This window comes from Heptranchias perlo, unplaced genomic scaffold, assembly GCF_035084215.1.
Source record: "Heptranchias perlo isolate sHepPer1 unplaced genomic scaffold, sHepPer1.hap1 HAP1_SCAFFOLD_1107, whole genome shotgun sequence".
In the NCBI taxonomy this organism is placed as follows: domain Eukaryota; kingdom Metazoa; phylum Chordata; class Chondrichthyes; order Hexanchiformes; family Hexanchidae; genus Heptranchias; species Heptranchias perlo.
The window spans coordinates 17,046-27,072 of record NW_027138328.1 but is presented as its reverse complement, the minus strand read 5'-3'; positions in this window follow the sequence as shown (position 1 = coordinate 27,072).

The window sequence follows — 10,027 nt, the reverse complement described above, 5'->3', positions numbered from 1 at the left end:
GTTAAATTCCGAGGACAGGTTGCATAGACTCTGCTTGTATTCCCTCGAGTGGAGAAGATTAAGGGGTGATCTAATCGAGGGGTTTAAGATGATTAAAGGATTTGATAGGGTCGATAGAGAGAAACTATTTCCTCTGGTGGGGGGAGTCCAGAACAAGGGGGCAGAACCTTAAAATTAGAGCCAGGCCATTCAGGGGTGATGTCAGGAAGCACTTCCTCACACAAAGGGGGGTGGAAATCTGGAACTCTCTCCCCCACAAAGCCCTCGAGGCTGGGGGTCAGTTGGAGCTTTCAAAATTGATGGCGATAGATTTTTGTTGGATATAGAGGGGTGTGGAACAAAGTAGGTGGAGTTAAGACTCAGATCAGCCGTGATCTGATTGAATGGTGGAACAGGCTCAAGGGGCTGAATGGCCTCCTGTTCCTCACTGGAGGGGGATGAAGGTGGAAGAGCCACTGCGATCTTCATGTAGTGCTGTGTAAATTAGACTGTAGTAGCTGTGGTACTGGTCAATACAGGGTCACCAATGACCAGAAACTCAACTGGACCAGCTGCATAAATGCCGTGGCTACTAGAGCAGGTCAGAGGCTGGCTGAGTGACTCACCTCCTGACTCCCCAAAGCCTCTCCACCACCTATAACTGTGAGGTGGTGCATTTTGGTAGGAAGAATAAGGAGGCCACTTAGTGCTTGGATAATAAGAGTCTAAATGGGCTGGAAGAGCACAGGGATCTGGGGGTACAGATACACAAATCACTAGAAGTAGCGAGGCAGGTTATTAAGGCCATAAAAAAGGCAAACCAAGCACTGGGGTTCATTTCTAGAGGGATAGAATTGAAAAGCAGGGAAGAAATGTTAAATTTGTATAGAATCTTGGTTAGACCACACTTGGAATACTGGGCACAGTTCTGGTCTCCATATCACACTTGGAGCACTGGGCACATTCTGGTCTCCATATTATAAAAAGGATATAGAGGCACTGGAGAAGGTGCAAGAAAGATTTACAAGGATGATACTAGAACTGAGAGGTTATAAATATCAGGAAAGACTGAACAGGCTGGGGGTCTTTTCTCTAGAAAAGAGAAGGCTGAGGGGTGACCTGATTGAGGTCTTTAAAATTAGGAAGGGGTTTCGATAGGGTAGATGTAGAGAAGGTGTTTCCACTTGTGGGGGAGACCAGAACGAGGGGGCCATCAATATAAGAGAGTCACTAATAAATCCAATCGCGAATTCAGGAGAAACTCCTTTACCCATAGAGCGGTGAGAATGTGGAACTCGCTCCCACATGGAGTGGTCGAGGGGAATAGAATCGATGGATTTAAGGGGAAGCTCGATAAACACATGAGGGAGAGAGGAATAGAAGGATATGGTGATAGGGTGAGATGGAGTAGGGAGGGAGGAGGCTCGTGTGGAGCATAAACACAGGGATGGACCAGTTAGGCCGAATGACCTGTTTCTATGCTGTAAATTCTATGTAATACAAGGCACAAGTCAGGAGTGTGATGGAATACTCTCCACTTGCCTGGATGAGTGCAGCTCCAACAACACTCATGAAGCTCGACACCGTCCAGGACAAAGCAGCCCGCTTGATTGGCACCCCATCCACCACCCTAAACATTCACTCCCTTCACCACCGGCGCACTGTGGCTGCAGTGTGGACCATCCACAGGATGCACTGCAGCAACTCGCCAAGGCTTCTTCAACAGCACCTCCCAAACCCACGAACTCTACCACCTAGAAGGACAAGAGCAGCAGGTACATGGGAACAACACCACCTGCACGTTCCCCTCCGAGTCACACACCATCCCGACTTGGAAATATATCAGCCGTTCCTTCATCGTCGCTGGGTCAAAATCCTGGAACTAACAGCACTGTGGGAGAACCTTCACCACACGGACTGCAGCGGTTCAAGAAGGCGACTCACCACCACCTTCTCAAGGGGCAATTAGGGATGGGCAATAAATGCCGGCCTCGCCAGCGACGCCCACATCCCCAAGGAGCGATTAAAAGAAAAAGAGTGTTCACCGTCACAGGTTGTGAAAACGAATTCAATAAATCTGATAAGTTACGGGTCGGTACAGTCAAAGAGTAACCAGTAAAGCTGCCCGATTGTCGACAAAAAAACCAATGTCCTTCAGGGAAGGGACACTACCACCCTTACCTGGTCTGGTCCTGCACGTGACTCCAAGCCTCCCCCTAGGGAATAGGCAATAAATCCAGCCTTACCAGTGCCGCCCACATCCCGAGAACAAACATTGGTTGCGATAGTCGTTGGCTAGTTAAGGAAACTTTACAGGCCTGCCCTGAATGTACAGGAATATGCTGCTTATGCAGCATCCCATCATTGGGTCGGAGCAGTGCAGCCTCGCATCGAAGCACGATCTGTCCAACGGAAATAAAGACGGACTCTCTCTTTTGTGCTGACGACTAGATGTAAAAGATCCCACGGCCACTACTGGAAGAAGAGCAGGGGGGAGTTCTCCCCTGGGGCCGATATTTATCCCTCAATCAACATCGTTAAAAACAAATTATCTGGTCAGTTATCACATTGCTGTTTGTGGGATCTTGCTGTGCGCACATTTGTTCCGCGTTTCCTACACCGCACCAGTGACCACACTTCAAAAAAGTGCTTTGTTTTCTGTGAAACGCTTTGCGACGTCCTGAGGTCGTGAAAGACGGTGTGGAAATGCAAGTCCTTTCTGCAGCACCTTTCACAACCTCAGGACTTCCCAAAGCGCTTTACAGCCAATGAAGTACTTTTTGGAAGTGTAATCACTGCTGTAATGTGGGAAACGCGGCAGCCAATTTGCGCACAGCAAGATCCCACAAACAGCAATGTGATAAATGGCCAGGTCATCTGTTTCTTTAATGACGTTGGTTGAGGGGATAAATATTGACCCCAGGACACCAGCGAGAACTCCTCCCCCACTTTTCTAATAGTGGCCGTGGGATCTTTTACGTCTGCGTTATGGGGCTCGAACCCACGATCTTCTGAGTCAGAGGGGAGAGTGAGGTCCACTGATCCACGCTCGAGTCCCTGTTTGTATTGCCAGGTTGCATCATTGCACTGTAATGATTCCACCACATCGTTAAATTGTACTCGCTGACCTACATTGGCTCCTGGATCGACAATGCCTCGATTTTCAAATTCTCATCATTATTTTCAAATCCCTCCTTGGCCCTCTCTCTGTAACCTCCTCCAGCCCCTACAACCCTCCGAGATCTCTGCCCTCCTCTAAATTGCCCTCTTGCGCATCCCCCGACGCCCATCGCTCCACCATTGGCGGCCGTGCTTTCAGCCGCCTAGGCCCTAAGCTCTGGAATTCCCTCCCTACACCTCTCCGCCTCTCTCTCTCTCCTCCTTTAAGACGCTCCTTAAAACCTACCTCTTTGACCAAGCTTTTGGTCACCTGTCCTAATATCTCCTTATGTGGCTCGGTGTGAAATTTTGTCTGATTTTACGATCCTGTGAAGCGCCTTGGGGACGTTTTATTACGTTAAAGGTGCTATATAAATGCAAGTTGCTGTTAAGAAGGTGGACACTGGCACAAACAGCACTGGAGATATTTGTCTTTTTGAGTAGGAGGGGTGTGGACGTGCGCTTGGGCGTGTCTGACGAGAATCATCAGAATAGGAAACGGAACTCGGCGTCAATACTTCAGCTGACCGCTGACAAGGCACCTCTGCTGGGAAAGCCAACTCCTGGGGCTGAATCTTGCCCTGTCACCGTAGGAAGCCAAATGGAACAGACGCTGAGGCGTGGATTGTGATTTTGATTGCCTAACAGCAATAGCAGCCATCCGCCCCTGATGGTTTCATTGATTGATCAACATAGAACTTCCGTTCGCTCATCAATCGATCCATTCCTTTATTAGTTGGCCCTTCTGGCGTGTGGTCTTGGCGTTGATTGATTGACCCAGCCACCCATCCGTCAGCGAACCCTCGATTGGCTCTCCGTTCATTTCAATTAAGCGATTCAGTGAACGGCCATTAATTTTGTCGATCAGCGCCTTCCGTTGATGAATGGCTCCATCCGTCAATTAATCTACAGTGCTGTGGCATCGGGTAGTCACGTCGTGTTTGCGGTCGTGTGCCAAGGTCGTGGGTAGAGGATTCTGGCTTGCAAGCTGGCGGGACGTGCCTTTGGGTGTCTGGCGAGGTAGCGTTTGGATTCAGCAGCAACTTGCATTTATATAGCGCCTTCAACATAGTAAAATGTCCCCATGGTGCTTCACAGGAGCGTTATCATTGGCACCGAGCCGCATAACTAGATATTAGGACAGGTGACCAAAAGCTTGGTCAAAGAGGTAGGTTTTAAGGAGTGGAGAGAGGCAGAGAGGTGTGGGGAGGGAATGCCAGAGCTTAGGGCCTAGGCAGCTGAAGGCACGGCCGCAATGTTGGAACGAAGGAAATCATGCACAAGAGGCCAGAATTGGAGGAACGCAGAGATCTCGGAGGGTTTTAGGGCTGGAGGAGGTTACCGAGATCAGAGTGTCTATTGACACCATTGTGTCAGCCAATGAGTCGGAGGTGGGGCGGGACTTACAGCAGGACTCACAGAAAACGGTCTATTTTACAGCAACCAAAGTCTATTTACTCAGCAAACCGTGTCTATTTAAACAGCGCACTACAGCAAACGGTCTACAGAGTCTATTTAACATGAGCCGTAACAAACTACAGCAAACAGAACTCATGCCAAAACTACAGCAACTTCTCCCGACAAAAGCAGGATTATTTCACCAGCAAAATGCAGAGTGGAGGATAGTTACATAATACAAATTACGTGCGTAGAATCACCCCATCACTTATAGCAGTGTGGTTTCCAGGCAGTGATTAATGTGGGAATTACCCAATCATCTCCATTCGGGTCAGTATATGCAGCTGTTGCTGGACCGGGAGCCAATGTAGATCAGCGAACACGGAGGGTGAGTGGGAGAGCGGGACCATAAAGGGTTTTTTTGGAGATTGTGACTCCTGCGTCATTATGTCAGTGAGAGGGACAGAATTTTGTGGAGTTCCCACCCGGACCCCGGGATCAAAGACGGAGAATTGGTCAACGTTTCCCATTCAGTTTTGCTATGTCAACTGTCACGGTGACGTGCGTGATATTAAAGGCGATGGGATGGACTCTCCACCCCACTCCAAGGATTGGGGCACATTTCCAAAAGGGCGGTGGAAGCAGATTCAATAAAATCTTTCAAAAGGTAATTGGATAAGTACTTGAAGGGTAAAAAAATTTACAGGACTATGGGGAAAGAGCAGGGGGAGTGGGACTAATTGGATAGCTCTTCCAAAGAGCTGGCACAGGCACGATGGACCGAATGGCCTCCATCTGTGCTGTATCATACTATGATTCTGCCAGGAAGTGGGGGGCTTTGGCTCGCCCTGGAGATGCTGCTCGCTGTGGGGGGTGGGAGGGGGGGTGAGGGTGGGGAGCAGAGACTTGCTGCACCAGACTTTGAGAGGGAGGCTCTGCAAGCTCTCGCGCTGGCCCCTCCTTTAGCCCGAGGCCCTTCTGAATGCTGGGTGCCGGGATCCAATGGGTGGCCCCGAGTCCAGTGTTCGAAAGCAGGGTGGATTGTGTCCCAATGAGATGACCCTCGAACAGAGCAGGGAGCTCTCCCTGAATAGCACTGCACCACTGCCCAGCCAAGATCCACCTAAAAATCAGCGAGGGGAGGCAGTCGACTTGGCCTGAAAGTCAAAGACCCTTATACTAAAGGTGGATGTGGAAGAAAAAAGACTTGCATTTCTGCAGCGCCTTTCACCACCTCAGGACGTCCCAAAGCACTTCACAGCCAATGAAATACTTTTTGAAGTGTGGTCACTGTTGTAGTGTAGGAAACGCAGCAGCCAATTTGCGCACAGCAAGATCCCACAAACGGCAATGAGATAATGACCAGATCATCTGTTTTTTAGTGATGTTGGTTGAGGAATGAATATCGGCCCCAGGACACCGGGGAGAACTCCCCCCGCTCTTCTTCCAATAGTGTCCGTGGGCTCTTTCAAGTCCACCTGAGAGGGCAGACAGGGGCCTTGATTTAACATCTCATCCAAAAGAACACACCTCTGACAGTGCAGCGCCCCCTCTGTACCGGCACCGGGGGGAGTGTCGGGCCTGGATTATGGGGCTCAAGTCTCTGGAGTGGGGGCTCAGACCCTCGACCTTCTGGCTCCGAGGTGAGAGGGTAGGCGTATGCCATGGTGTGCAGTTGTATTCTGCAGGGACTGATGGCATTGCTGTCTAACCCAGTCGAGTCTCCCAGCTGATTGAAAGGCTGGGAGATTGCAATTGGTAAACAGGTTGACTCAGCTGACTTTTTCCCATTCCCCCTTGACCCAGCTGTCTCCCAGGATTCCTATCGGTCGTGACCTACCAGCCTGGAGAGAGCGGAGTCTCGACCCTGAGCAACACCAGTATGTGCGCTGAATGGCAAGGATTCAGCTCCGATCGCAGCCCAGCAAGGATCCTCAGTCCTCGGCCGGAGGGACTGATTAGACAGACACAGCGGAAGAAAGCAGCTGATTAATCCCGAGCGTTGTTATCTTGCCCAGTTGTTTGCCTCCTGTCCAAAGTGTGGCCCATGTCTGTAGCTCTTCCTCCTCTTACTTTTAGTCAGGTGCGGGTGAACTGACTGTGGAATGGAGAGACCCAGTTCTCCAATTAACAGAAACATTGGGGCCTGGCTTCAGGTTATTATTTCTGTGAAACTGGCTCTGAATCCAATGGCACTTTTATAGACCCTTATTTTTGTGGGTCTCCTTATCTATCTGTCTGTCTGTCTTTCTATCACTATCACTATCTGTATATATCTCTATATATGTCTCTTTACCTAATCTATCTCTCTATCACTATCTCTCTCTCTCTATATATATATATATATATCACTATATATGTCTCTCTCGCTATCTAATCTATCTCTCTATCACTATATATATATATATGTCTCTCTCTACCTAATCTATCTCTATCATTCTATATATGTCTCTCTCTCTACCTAATTTATCTCTATAACTATATATATATGTCTCTCATTACCTAATCTATCTCTATCACTCTATATATGTCTCTCTCTCTACCTAATTTATCTCTATAACTATATATACATGTCTCTCATTACCTAATCTATCTCTATCACTCTCTCTATATGTCTCTCTCTCTTTCTACCTAATCTATCTCTATAACTATATATATATGTCTCTCTCTCTCTCTCTACCTAATCTATCTCTATCACTCTCTCTATATATCTCTCTCTCTCTCTACCTAATCTATCTCTATCACTCTCTCTATATATGTCTCTCTCTCTCTCTACCTAATCTATCTCTATCACTCTCTCTACCTAATCTATCTCTATCACTATATATAAGTCTCTCCACTCTCCCTCTACCTAATCTATGTCTGTCTATCTATCATGAAGATCTTGCCTAGTGTGGGTGTTTCCCATCTACAAACCATGCTTCCCGTTATCAACCATTTTTGGTCACACTTTTCTGTCAATATTGCCCATTCCGTTTTTCTATATCATGTCACGGTGCAGTTGCCGGCGCTGGCCAGGGGGTGGCCCCACGGAGCGGGTTTTTGAATTCTTTCTCCCAACTCTGTCGCCATATTAAAAAATAATCCGTAGTTATAAACACCGCGGGCCATGCACCAGTGCAATATTGGAGTCTTTATCTCATGCCAGCTGGACAGAGTGCTGGTAATTCGTCATCTCAGTAAACCAGCAGGTTGGTGCACAGAATTCCTGACCTCGAACACTCCCTCAGCCTCAGGTAAACTTTCTCATTCGTGAAATCCGTTTGGTTCTGTATTAGGTGTTCCATCTTAAATCCGGTGCCTGTAACAGAAAGATCGATCGCACATCCATTTCTAGATGTCCGCCATGGCTCAGTGGGTCTCATTCCCGCCTTTGAGTTATGAAGGTCGTGGGTTCAAGTCCCAATCTAGGCCCGACACTCCCCCAGTGCCAGTACTGAGGGAGCGCTGCACTGTTGGAGGTGCCGTCTTTTGGATGAGACGTTAAACCAAGGCCCTCTCAGATGGATATAAAAGACCCCATGGCCACTTTTTCAAACAAGAGCAGGGGGATTTCCCCCCGGTGTCCTGGGGCCAATATTTATCCCTCAACCAAAGCCTAAAAACAAATGATCTGGTCATTATCACGTTGCTGTTTGTGGGATCTTGCTGTGCGCAAATTTGCTGCTGCGTTTCCTACATTACAACAGTGACTACACTTCAAAAAGTACTTCATTGGCTGTGAAACGTCCTTGGCTTTGGGACATCCTGAAGTTGTGAAAGGCACTGCAGAAATGGGAGTTCTTTCTTTCTGCAGCACCTTTCACGCCCTCAGGATGTTCCAAAGCGCTTTTCAGCCAATTAAGTACTTTTGAGGTTAATCACTGTTGTAATGGAGGGAAAAGCTGCAGCTCAATTTGCGCACTGCAAACTCCCCTGCTTTTCTTCCAATAATGGCCGAGGGACCTTTTACGTCCGCCCAAGAGGCCAGACGGGGGCCTCGGTTTAACGTCTTATTCGAAAGACGGCCCCTCCGACAGTGCAGCACTCCCTCAGTACTGGCACCGGGGGGAGTGTCGGGCCTGGATTACAGGGCTCGAGTCTCTGGAGTGGGGGCTCAAACCCATGGCTTGCAGCACAGGCAGAAGTAATGGACCCATAACCCCCTGGAAGGAGAGTGCATCAATGGGGCAATTGGTGTACAACATTAAGTTTTCTAGCTGCAACCCTGCTACTGGAATCATCTGGATGGGTTTCCCCACGAGTATTTTTGCGACGAGGTGAAAGTGTCGAGTCTCTGCCAAGCTGGGCTGGGAATTGGTGGAGAAATCCCTCTCTGGCTGTTTGTCAGTGCTGTGAATCCTCAGGGGTCCTGCCTGGCTGAGCTGCGTCACTGAGTGGATGTTGTTCTCCCATTAGCCTCTACAGAAGACGGCTCCAGGCCACAGCAGCAGCTTGCACTTAAAGAAAGGATTCACATTTCTACAGCTCCTTTCACCACCTCAGGACGTCCCAAAGCGCTTTACAGCCATTGAAGTACTTTTTTTTTGAAGCGTACTCACTGTTGTAACGTAGGAGACGCGGCAGACAATTTGTGCACAGCAAGATCCCACAAACAGCAATGTGATAAATGACCAGATCATCTATTTTAATGACGTTGGTTGAGGGATAAATATTGGCCCCAGGAGAACTCCCCCTCTGCTCTTCTTCCAATTGTGGCCGTGGGATCTTTAACGTCCCACCTGAGGGCAGACGGGGGCCTCGGTTTAACGTCTCATTCGAAAGACGGCCCCTCCGACAGTGCAGCACTCCCTCAGTGTCAGGCCTGGATTACGGGGCTCGAGTCTCTGGAGTGGGATCTCGAACCCAGGATCTTCTGACTGCGAGGCAAGAGTGAGATTGATTGATCCACACCAAATACTGTGACTGACAGTAAGGCAAGGGGCAGAGACTGGTGGGCAGAACGAATGGGATGACTTTCTCGGTGGGGGGGGGGAGGGGGAATGACGTCAGCTCTGGAGCATTAGGAGTTTGGGAAACTTTTGCCCTACCTATTCCAATGCTCTCCTGGTCGGCCTCCCGTCTTCCACCCTCCATAAACTTCAGCTCATCCAAAACTCTGCTGCCCTGTATCCTAACTCGCACCAAGTCCCGTTCACCCATCACCCCCTGTGCTCGCTGACCTACACTGGCTCCTGGTCCGGCAACGCCTCCATTAAAAAAAATTCTCATCCTTGTTTTCAAATCCCTCCACGGCCCTCGCCCCCACCCTCCCTATCTCTGTAACCTCCTCCAGCCCCGACAACCCTCCGAGATCTCTGCCCTCCTCCAATTCCGGCCTCTTGTCCATCCCGATTTTCATTGCCCCACCATTGGCCGCCGTGCCTTCAGCCGCCTATGCCCTAAGCTCTGGAATTCGCTCTCTAAACCTCTCCGCCTCTCTCTCCTCCTTTAAGACGCTCCTTAAAACCGACCTTTTTGGCTTTTAGTCACCTGGCCCAATATCTCCTTA